Raw genomic sequence first — 13,033 nt, 5'->3', positions numbered from 1 at the left:
TTCCTGTTTCAAAAAAATGAGTTTTTTTTTTTTTTTTCTTCTTCCCCTATGCTCCCATCTTTGAGAGAAATGAGCAAATGAGTCACAAAAGCAAGTTAGTGAAATGAAGTGAAGTGCCAAATGGAAAAAAAGCGCTCATAAATAAGAAATCACCTATCAACACCATGGACATTTAAACTTTAGCAGCCCCTCTGAGATACAGTTGTAGCCAAAAGGGAAGATGGACAAAGGAAAAATTAACCAATCTCTGTCACTGTAGGAAAACAGTGGAATTAAATTGCTGGGTGGATTAAAACTGAAAATCAAGCCAGACCAACAGAGCAAACACTATCCTTTTGTGATCTTACAGTTATTGTGATAACAAACACTCTTGGAAAAAACTTTCCAAATTCTGCACTAGAGTTTATAGTTCCAGCTCTCAGACAATACTGGTCTGCAAGTACTTTCAGTTTCAAAATCTAAATATACAAAATACTTAAAGGTTTTAAAAGCAAGCAACAAAATAACCTTTCCAACCTAGTGAGTTTGCACTTGGAGTGTTAGAAAAAAAAAAAAAAAAAAAAAAACAGAATTCATTTCAAATTTCATAATCTAGTGCTGTTGTCTTCAGCTGAATCATGACTAATTCTCATTTTTCATTTTGATACAAGATCAGTTATCAAGCACTGAGATGGCTGTTTTTGATCACCTCCAGTCCCCACCATTTTGCAAGTAGCTTGTCTACTCAATTCCTTCTCATGGATAACTCATCAGCTGCAAACAACCGGTTCAGAAACCTCAGAGCTCCCTTATCTGACACAAAATAAATAAATAAAATCAAAAATAAACAAAAACAAGCAACCTCCCCCAAAAATATCCCAACACACACACAACAATCTTGCCCTTATCTTGCCACTCCTCTCCCTTTCTTCTTTCCTGTTCTACCAAATGCAGCAGACCAGGCCCCCTGACACTTTTCAATGCTCAACTCCCTAATGAGCATAAACTTGAATATACTTTTCTCATCCAAATCATTGTTTTGCCTATAAAGAGTCAGATAATTAATGATGGCTTGAGGCACAAATGGGGACATCTTCCAACTCATAACAACAGTTAAACAGTGCTCTCAGTTTATGCTCTCAAAACAGATTGATTTTATTGCATTGCTCTTTTGAATCGCTTTCCTTCCCCAAACTGTGCATCTTTATACAACACTTAATATGGTGGGGTCTCATTCTTCACTGGGGCCTCTGGGCACCAAGCATCTAATACAACAAATAACAACATTACACATGCTTAATGCTGATACAGTTAATAAGGTTTTTAGAAGAACAAGAAATTTGACAAGATAACATAGCTGAAACCATGTTCCCCCGCTTGCCTACATCACATTAAGTATGTTCTTAACCCATGCCCATTAAACGAAAGGAACAAAACCCCACATACTGTGCTGTATCTATAGCACATAGGCAAGCACAGATCACTCACATTACCACTCTTATCTTCCCTCGTTTGTTTCTACATGGATCAGAAGAGAAGGGCAAGTAGTTCTGAGATGAGTATTCAAATATAATCCTCCTCCTACGAAGGAGTCAAAAACTCCCACAGTAACAGAAATCATTCAGAAGACAGACTTATATAGAAGCATCACTACTCTTTCTTCTTACAGAATCATAGAATCACAGAATGATTGAGATGGGAAGGGACCTCTAGAGATCATCTAGCTCAACCCTCCGGCTCAAGCAGGGACACCTAGAGCACCAGGTGGGTTTGGAAGATCTCCAGAGAAGGAGACTCCACAACCTCTCTGGGCAGCCTGTTCCAGACCTCTGTCATACTCACAGAGAAGAAGTTCTTCCGCACATGGAGGTGGAACTTCCTGTGTTTCAATTTGTACCCATCACCCCTTGTTCTGTCACTGGCTACTACCAAGAAGAGTTTGGCCCCATCCTCTCTACATTCTCTCCTCAGGTATTTGTACATGTTGATCAGATCCCCTCTCAATCGTCTCTTTTCCAGGCTAAACAGGCCCAGCTCGCTTAGTCTTTCCTCATGCAATAGATGCTCCAATCCCTTAAGCATCTTCATGGCTCTCCACTGGACCCTCTCTAGAAGCTCAATGTCCCTCTTGTACTGGGGAGCCCAGAACTGCACACAATACTCCAGGTGCAGCCTCACCAGAGCTGAGAAGAGGAGGAAGATCACCTCCCTCGACCTGCTGGCAGTGGTCCTCTTGATGCAGCCAGGATCCCATTGGCCGCCTTGGCCACTAGGGCACATTGCTGACTCATGCTTAATTTGTTGTCAACCCGCGCTCCCAAATCCCTTTCCACGGAGTTGCTTTCCAACCTAGGTATAGACACAATATTTGGGGATCATCTTCCTCAAACAGTGAAAACAAAAGACCTTTCAAAGCATTACAAAAACATGCTATTTTCAAGAGCTGACATGAGTGCTTTATAGCATTGTCCAGCTACAGATAACGAAACTCACTGAGGTATTGCAGCCCAAGCCAGGAGTCTTTCTGCTGCTACTGTGATAGTTAACAGCTCTTATCAGTGTGGACAGAAGCACTTGAATGGATAAGTAGTAAACACTAAACACCATTCTGCTTCTCTCTTTTGACTTGCCCTCCAACTCCAAATTAAAATTGGGAAAAATAGCCATAGTTGCTAGTAAAGTTCTTCCCTTATTTCCTGCTCTGTTTCCTATCTTCTACTGCAGAGTAGAAGAGAAATTAATTGGTTTCATCACTGTGCTACATATGCTTTACCAAAGTTATCTTCTCCCTCAGGCATGATACAAGCTTAGCTGAAAAAGAAAACTATGCAGAACGATGAAAAAAAAAAAGGGGGGGGGCAGGGTGCAGGAGGAGGTAAATACAACCAACAAGGGTGCCCAACCTTGCAATATCCATCAGCAAAGTAGCCTGCCACAAGCTGTGTCCTCTGCACAAAGTCTTCACTGCTGTACTTAGTAATGTTGCTGTCATTCACACAGCACTGATGGTCACTGCAATCACTGCAAAACGATTGCTCTGGGTTCTTGCTTCTAAGCATCAACCTTAACAGCCTTTTCAAATTTCCTCAGAGGAGCTTTCCTAATTTGAGGTAAGATGAGATGCTGCTGCTAAAACAATCTGACAGTAACATTCAAGGGGCAGCAAATACATGAGCTACACCTAGGGGACCTACTCAAATACATCAATTACAGAAATAGTCTATACTTCTGAAGTGTGACATGCAGAAGAAAGTAGATTTTGGTATTGTGTTTTTAATAAAACCTTGTCAGCTTAGAATGAGAAAACACAACCCCAAGATTTTTGAAAATCTGTATTCTAGATCGCTATTTTCACTTTTCTTATTAACAGTCATTCTATGAGCAGCATCAAAACCTTTCTGAGAAGAGCTCATTGAAGTGATGGAAGCTTAGCATAAAAAATAAAAAGCTATGATGCATATAAAAAAATTGGTAGGCTTGGGTTCGAAATGGCTTACATTACTCATGAGTGACAAAACCTCAAGCAAATTTTACAGGTCATCCTAAGCATCAATTAGACTGCTGTGCCCCAAGACACCAATGCTTTTTGCATCCCTCCACCAACATAACTGGATTTCCTTAGCACCACACATCTAACAGAGCCTCAGAAGAAAATGAAATTGTAACTTCTAAAACAGAACATAACTTAATCAAACACCATTCAGTTCTGGAAGAAATTTTTCCTGGGAATCTCACCTGATTAGTGATCTTCTGGATCAGGTGAATTTGGAGTACTAAGCAAAGTGAGTTTATACCACTCTGGAAATTGGCTTTTCCCAACAAATGTTACAGACTGTGATAGAAGAAAGCACTGGGATTTCTTGCAGTTCATTTTCAAGGAACAGGATTTCCAAGCCACAGCTACTCCAGATACAAAACCTATGCACATACACAGAACAGCTTCTGCCGCAAAGGCAGTCAGAAACAGCTGCAGAGCTTTTCTGAGAGCTCCTGACTCCCATCAACAGCTGGGGACTATTGAGTTTCTCTAGAGAAGAATTGAGTTCCAGTTGAGGAGTTAGTTTCCAGCAAGCAGCCCAGACCTGCATGTTCACCAAAAATAAGGAAACAGTCTCCCCTGACTCTGTATTTAATGACTACATATAAACTTCCATGCACAATGATGTTCCATTCCTTCATCCCACATTTCTTTTCCAGCACAGGACTCCTGTCTTTTAAAAGTGCATTCATGTTAAAAAGAACTTGCCTATCAGTCATAACTTTCCCATCTGCCTATTCAGTATGGTCAGGCTGGATGCTGCTGCTAACTTTCTTAGAATGTATTTATTGCTACAGTCCATCACTTCAAACTATCAAAACTACCAATCACAAAAAACTATCTAACACTTTCATCCATTAGGTAAATAATTTGGATAAATAGCTTGGAAAGATGAAGAGCTGTATTAGAAAGCACAACAGCTTTATGTGAATATATTATTTATTGAATTATTATTATATGCATTACTGAATGAAGAGTAATATGTTTTATAATACAGTACATCTAGAGGCCATCATTTTTATTTTATTTTTATCCATGCAGTGGAAATAATGTTAAAGGACCACCACTGATCTGAAACGCAGTCACTTCTTCATTTAAAAACAAGAATTAAAATAAATTCATATACTGCACACACTCTATATTTCACCACTTTCATTGAGTTTTATGACCACATTTTTCAATTAATTTTTTTCTCTTTCACTGATCACTATGAAAAAAAGACAACAGGGAAAATTGATTAAGGCTCTGTCAGGCCCTGTAACATTTAATAACAGTGGGTTCCGGCATTGCCAGCTAAATCAAACAGACCCCAGCAGTTTGATCCCTAGATTTCTCTGTTTGCAAAAAGGGCTTTATACAGAAAAACCCTCATGCTTCCAGGGAGCTTGCTAGAGATTTAGGATATAACTGACCACACAGAGGTGGCTAATGAAATCATGAAAATTAGAGAGGCAATGGGAACACAGAGCAGAGGAAAGAGGGTGCAGGAAACGAGGGGAAGAAGCCTTCTCCCATAACATTGCTGTAGCAGCCTTAGCCATCTCCTGTAACAACATCAAGAATAAAAAAAAGAAGACAGAAGAGATTTTTAATTTGGCAGCTATTCTTGATCGTCACTGTCAAAAGAAGTAATAGTACATAATAAAAAGGTACTTTATTAAAGAATGTTACTACACAGACTGTAAATGTGACACAAAAGTTAGATTTTGAGGTGAAATGCTGATCTGAAGTAATATATATTGCTCAGGATTCCCATGCCCATGGCAGACATGTTGTATCACAACACAACAACTGACTTTGCTACTGAATTTGCTTCAAGGTGATCCAAATACCTGGTTTAAAACTACAGTCTTGAAATAGTGTTAACCTTAAGGAACATAAGGCCTTCTTGTCAGAGTGCCTACTGAATGCCTTAGGAAGCACAGACTGGGTGGACAGGATTCCTCTCTGCTAAATTTTGTGATCTCACAGAATCACAGAATGGTTAAGGTTGGAAGGGACCTCTAGAGATCATCTAGTCCAACCCCCCTGCTCTAGCACGGACACCTAGAGCACGTGGCACAGAGTCGCATCCAGGTGGATTTTGAGGATCTCCAGAGAAGAAGTTCTTCCTCATATGGAGGTGGGACTTCCTGTGTTTCAACTTGTACCCATTACCCCTTGTTCTGTCACTGGCCACCACCGAGAAGTGTTTGGCCCCATCCCCGTACATTATCCCCTCAGGTACTTACACATTTTGATCAGATCCCCTCCCAGTCTTCTCTTCTCCAGGCTAAACAGGCCCAGCTCACTTAGTCTTTCTTCATACAATAGCTGCTCCAGTCCCTTTTAAATGTCTTTGTTGCTCTACGCTGGACCCTCTCTAGAAGTTCCATGTCCCTCTTGTGCTGGGGAGCCCAGGACTGCACATAATACTCCAGGTGTGGCCTGACCAGAGCTGAGTAGAGGGGGAGGATCCCTTCCCTCCACCTGCTGACAACACTCCTCCTGATGCCTGCCAGGATCCCATTGGCCTGCTTGGCCATGAGAGCTCATTGCTGACTCATGCTTAACCTGTTGTCAACCAGGACTCCCAAATCCCTCTCCACAGAGCTGCTTTCCACCAGGTCAGCCCCTAAACTGTACTGGTGCCTGGGGTTATTCTTCCCAGGTGCAGGACCCTGCATTTGCCCTTGTTGAACCTCTTGAGGTTCCTATCTGCCCAGATCTGCAATTTGTCTAGGTCCCTCTAAGTGTCTAGTGCCTGTCTAGTCCCTTAAGATCTTAAGTGCAGGCACCCAGTGGATGCCAATGCCTCCCCCATAATTCAGAGATGAGCAAGGTAGTCCCACTGGTGACAAATTTACCCCAAAATAAATATGATAAACATCTTGCTGCCAAGTACTTAGTCTTGCAGCATAAAGAAAACCTCAAGATAACCTTAAGATAACCTTAACTTCTGGACAGCTAATGTTAGAAGTGGCTGATTTGCAATTTACCCAACTTGGAGATAAGTTTTAAATGAAACAAAAATAAATAAAATAAAATAAAATAAAATAAAATAAAATAAAATAAAGTAGGAGCAGCCACTCAGGGGACCAAAATATATTGGCATAACTACTTAAAGAGAAAGGCAAAGGTCTGAAGAAAAGATGGGAGCAACTCCCAGGAGAGAAATCACAGTTTATCACATTTGCATATATTTTCCAGCATAACTTGAAGTTCTCAAAAACTGAAACTCCTGATAGATGCTTCAAGAGACTTCTTCATCATGGGTAATCTATCCCCTCAAGGGCTGCAGTACCAGTCTTCTGTGCAGTCTTATGCAGTACTTTGACTAAAACATATAGATAGTGTCCTCAAAATTTATTGCTGGATGAGAAAACAGACCTGCATTCTTTATTCTACCCAGTTCTAAATGGAAAGTGAATTAAATTTTCACACTCTCATCGCTGGTATTCTGTTTAACAGAAGCTGCAGTGCTTTGCTCAGAAATAGCTTCATTATCTTCTTATCCCTCCCTTACCCCAGAAGGTAATGGCAATAAGACAGTGAAATACTTTTTTATTGACTATGATCAAAGCTGAATTAGATCACAGTCCGGTGTTCTGCTTTCCAGGCACAATCTTGGATTTTGGTAGCTCACATATATATATATTTTTGGTGTTAGTCTCAAAAGACTAGACATCCATAGAACTAGTTATTATAAAAGGCTATTTCAAAACCAATATTTACATGTCCATAGCTTTCATATGCATTCAGTGAAAAATATGCATTCCCCACCTACACCAGGGGGCACAAAACCAAGCTTCATGTAACAATGTCATGTGAAATCCCATCCCTTTAAATTGAGTTTGTATGTAAAAAACATAAAGGCAGCAGAATAAATCAGTAGTTTAACAAGAATATTGTTTTCAGCTTTGGCCATTACTGAATGTTTCCAAGGAAAGAAATAAATGACCCAAAGTGGGAATAATTCTGAATCAGTATGTCACTGAGTGATATTTTTCCCCCAACTGATTAGTCTATGCCCTGAAGCATGAAAAAAGATAATCCCCATATTCTTTCTAGCACCAGCTTAGTTGTTTTAGTTGCTTATTCGCAGAAGCAATTAACCTTCTTTTTACAATTGCAATAACTATTTCAAGATTCAATATTCAGAGACAATTAGATCTCCAGACTAAGCTATATTTTTGGTATAAAATGTAGTTCCCTTCTGAAAAGCTCTCAGGGAAGTGAACTGTCATTCAGAATGCTAGAATCCACATTCATGCATAGTTTTGGTCATAGAAAATCCTTAGGAACAAAAACAAGATAACAAACATTCTGTAGATCTACTCTTAAAGGAAAAAGGACTCCCTTATTTCATCAAGGACTCTGGGCAAGTAGAGGTTAAAACACCTAGAAATGTAAGGGACAGCATAAATTAGTTCATATGCTCTTAGCATTTAAACACCAATTTTATTTTCAGGCTAAAGGAAAAAATATCACAGAGAAGAATTTTATGCTGCAGAAAAACAAAGTATATTTGTATTTATGGAAGGAGCATCAAGATCACCAGCACTATATGTAAACAATGCTACAGGAGAATAGGAGTATTTTTCCACAATATATTTCTGAAAAGTGTCACCTCCACATATTTGATTAAATAAATTGCCTGCAATCTCAGTCTTTTGGATGATCATTTACATCTAATTGTAATCCTAATGGACCTATGGCACCAAAGCTGCTGCTGCTATAAATCTTACTAATGACAACATCTCTACAACCTTTTTGTTTCATACCCCAAGAGCCGCAAATTGTCAGATTAGTTCATGAAGAAGTGGCAGGCTATTGTTCTTCCCTGCATTTGTGAATGCATCATTAATACTAATTTCATACCCATAACATTTTAGTGGCTTCGATTACATACAGAAATCTCACTACCATATGTAAGGGACAACAGTATGCCGTCATCATAAAACATAAGTGAATGTTCACAAAAATTCAATCATTTCTTTCTGTAGTGGAAACTGTAAAAAAAAACTTGCAACTTCATTAAAAGCAATCCTTTTCATACTTCCTTTAAGGATAAATATTTTTCGTTTTGAAACAGAATAAGTAAATTATTTATGTCATTCTAAATGTGGTGGTACATTAATCCATAGTTCTGTAGCTTCTGCCCAGATTCAGCTGACTGTAGGCAATAAAAATACTCAAGGGAAGTTGGTTTCATTTGGATTAGCACACATATTTACTGTATAGTAACTCACAATATGGAAGAATCTCACACTGGGCTGGAAAGAATACCTTTTAATAAAGGAGATCTGGATTGCAATGAAGCCATGAGAATTTCTACTCAATGGTGTATGAAATGCAATTTAAAAGTTGGTTATTCCATAACCTATCTTTCAATATCAGTCTACGAAAAAAAATAGACTTCCCTATCACAGTGCATGCCTATTGCGAGAAGTGAGAAAAGGGCTACAGGAGTAATAGATTGCATTATAGGACCAGAAGCAAGGAAACATCCTAATTTAACACATGCTAAATCAACAAGCTTTAAGCAGAAATTCACAGTCAACTTTCAGTAAAGTGTTTATAAGGGTCCTGGTGGGGCAGTTACTTCATCTTTAAGGCTGTTTTCTCCAGGTCAAAAAAAAAAATTAGAAGAGGAAGATGGAATAGGAAGATGTTTTAGGGATTATAGGGCTGCTAGAGTACAGGAGAAGTGATAGCATTCTAGTGCTATTAAAATTGGCATGGAAAAAAATTAACAAAAAGGAAAGAAGATTTCCCCTAATAAAGAGTTTTGAGAATTGGTGAATTTATATTTATTTCTACCTTCTCACTCAACAAGGTAGGTTAAGTATGGCTTGTTTGATCCATTTCCTTCTTCACCTGTGCCAGCACCACTGCCCCACATACACACATATTCAGTTTAGAAAGTAGAGCCTGTAGACTAGGATGACATTCCAGTGCTCTAACTAAAATAGAAATATATAATAAAGGGATAAAAGGTCACTATGATCAACTTGGAGCTCACCTGTCACAAATACCTTCAACCTGTTGTGCTTGTTACAGGTTTCAGTTTATAAAGCATGCAAGTTTTTCTCAGGAATGCCTCTCAGCTTGAAAAGGCAATCCTATGGGCAGCTTCCACTGCCATAAGGTGGACATATTTTTAGGTCCTGTTATGCTGCTCCAATACATGCAGGTAGTCCTCCATGCCCAGACTGATTTCCTGTGCCTTCAACAGGGCTCCTACAAGTGGCTGCAGGAATACATCTTCCCTCCTTAGAAAGCAAAGGCAGCCTCTTAGTATTAGCTTGTGAGTCAAATCCAAGCCCGGAGTCTGTAGGGTTTTCAAGGCACAACTGAAACCTCCTCTCTAAGAGGCTCTGGTGGACATGGCATTTAAAGCATCTTGTTTGTATGAATAATGAAAACCATGAGGGTGATGTTTGTGCACACTAAAAAGCAACTGCATCATGTATTCAAACTGTCCAGAGAGCTTTCAGATTTTTTTTTCTTAGTTTACAAGCACAAAATGATTTCTTTCCTAGCTCCAGAAACTTCAACTGAAAGTTTATCTGAAAGTCAAAGCAAGGCTCCCGTTTATTGCACATTGCAAAGATTTTGTGAGCCAAACCTCACTCTCAATTACAGGTATGAAACCACATTTGTCCTCAAGGACTTTGTTTCTGCCACGGCAATTTGTCCTTGTAACTGAGGCTCAGTTAACAATTGTTGATAATGTATGAGACAGATGGAATCCATTTTGCCTTCCTATAACTATAGGTTTTTGATCTGAGCAAGAGTAAGGCTATAATAAAGCCTTTTTATCAACGAGAGTGATAACCATCAGTGCTGAGTCAGAAAATGTCATTTCTGGTCTTCTATTCTATTTCTGAGATACCAGCTGCTGTTAAGCTACAGTTCCAGGGAATAACAAGAACTAATTGTGTAATGAAGGTGGTCTTCAAAAATAATTTCAAATAAATATTTGAAAATACTGTGAAATGGTTGTTTTAGAACAATAGTGCCTTTCACGCGTGGTCTCCAGTACTAATTTCACACTAAAATACAGATAAAAGTTTTGGTATTAACTTAAATACAATCATTTTGGAGGAGGGGAACATAATGCTGATACCCAACATGTGGTAACTGTGAGGTAACAGCACATTTCAAGTATGCAGAGAAGCATGAGGGAGCTTCAGTTCATAAAAACACCACAGTTGTGCTGCTTCGTTTGGAAGTCACTGCTAAAGGAACTGAAGTGCTCTTCCGAAGATGGTCCTGATGGGCTGCTATAAATCTATATGTTTTGTGAAAATCTGCTGTTACTTTGGCTAAATCCCTAGCACTCTTTAGCCTACACAACCTTTCTAATACTGAGATATGTAAAGTGATAGCCAGATTACTTCGATTTCTCCTCCATCAATGACTGCAGTATTCCTTTGGAGTTACTCTCTATTAGGAAACACACACAGAGATCAATACTCAGATCTTTATCTGTTTCAACTTTATTTGCTTATTCCCCACTGTGCTTTCTGTGGGGGAATGATACCCAGTGCTTTCTGTTTTACAGGATTTTGAACAGCACCAAGATAATAGTGCAGGAGATCAGTTTGCTTGAATACTAAATTCATATGCACTTAGAGCAAAAATTAAGATAAAAAATGCTTTATTGCTAGAGAAAGAAATTGAGTCTTTTCCGCAGCTCTGATCTTATCCCCTACTCTTCTGCTTGCTTCATATGAAGGAAGAAATCTCATGCCTTGCTTTAAATCCCCATTGCCATTTCTGTGGTAGCACTTCACACCAGCCTTTGAACTCACAAGCAGAGGTTACCTAAGCCATGCAGTAATGAGAATGCTGCAGACAGATGTTCACAAACTGCTGTGCCCACCAAAGACACCACGACCCTTGTCCCTGCCTCTGGGTTACAACCTTTCACTGGATGTTGTTGTCCCTAAAGTCTGTTGGCAGGAAGGGAGGTATGATAGCTTCAGACAAAGTCAGTAAGATGATATCGTTACTAGCTGCAGATGACATCTCACCTCTTTGGGGAGCATTTCCACATCTGGAAGCATGAGAATGGATGTTATGAGAAACAAGATGGATGCTTATGAGAAACAAGAGGCAGCAGCATCTCCCACCAACTCCATTAGATCCAGTGTAAGAACTGGCAGGAGAGCAGCTTGGAGCACAGACCTGACTCACATGTGTGTGTAATTACAACCTAAACATTTCCAAACTTTATGTTGAGTTTTCATAAGAACAAAGATACATACCTGTGGCAAAGGCACCAGAGTGAAGATAGCTGAGCTCTGTTCCCAGCCCTTTCATGCTTTCTCCTATGTCCTGGAACATCACAACAGATCTCTCTGCCTTGTTCTTCAGCCTTCCCATGAGCAAGAAATGCTTTTTACTTCTCAAAGTTGTTACAAAACTTAGTTCATTAGAAAGGCAAATATTTTTAAAATCTCCTTAGGATGACTTGCATTTATTTATTCTTTCAACATGCCTACCAGGCTGTGCATGAGGTAGCTTACACACTTCAGAGGAATGTTCATGCCTTTAAAGGTAAGCATGCATTCAAAAACATGGTTGGATCAGGATCAGAGTGCTCACCACCAGATGGCACCCACAGGTGGCCAGTTTTATTCTTTTTTATTATTTACCTTTATGATTTTTATTGTGCACTAGCAACTATACATGAAAGTATTACAGGATACTATCCTAGCCACTGTGGCAGAGTTTTTCCTTTGCCAGTTTAAGGCAGTCTAACATTTAAAGTCAGGTGATTTAATATTTTTATCTGAATAGTAATGCAAAAGCAGGGATATCTGCAGTACCACTTGCAAATCAGACTATTACCACCTCCCCACTTCTGCTTAGGCTCATTACTCTACTACATATTGCCATGCTCCAGGTTTCATTTCTCTGCATGCACTTGCAAATTCTAGCACTGCGAACTAAAATGGAAAGACCTCGCAGCACCAATAACAGAGGTACCAATAACAGAGGTACATGAGATATCGTAACTGCTTATTGTGCACTGCATCAGTGAGAGACACAGGTTAATAAGTAGGTCTGGGCACAATATCTGCAGCAGCTCCTTCTGAGAACATCCCAACAAATCAAGTCAGTCCATATGCTGTTAAGCTGTTACCATGTCAGTAATTCAAACTCCTATTTATCGTGTACGTTTCCAAGGCTAGATGCCACCCTGGTAGTGTCAGAGGTGTTCTCAGGCACACAGGGAGCCCGAGCCACACAGAAATAGCTTTTAACATAAGGTTTTTTCAAACTATTGTCCAATAAATGGGGAGACCACTAATCCCCCAGTTTTGTATGGTTCTGGAGACTTAGTTTGGCTCAAAACCAAACCTTAGGCTCTGAATGTCTGAAATCATCAGAGCCTCAAAACATACTTTTCTGCATTCATATCTGCTATTCATATAGCCTTAATATTGCATGGCAATTTCCCCAGTCTACTGGCAATAAGCCACCATCCTGCCTTATACTGAGTCATATAATGAAACACTATGA

This window comes from Tinamus guttatus, unplaced genomic scaffold (genome assembly GCF_059628265.1).
Source record: "Tinamus guttatus ecotype Peru unplaced genomic scaffold, ASM5962826v1 Tinamus_guttatus_pri_ptg000010l, whole genome shotgun sequence".
In the NCBI taxonomy this organism is placed as follows: Eukaryota; Metazoa; Chordata; class Aves; order Tinamiformes; family Tinamidae; genus Tinamus; species Tinamus guttatus.
Note: the sequence above shows the minus strand (reverse complement) of the source record.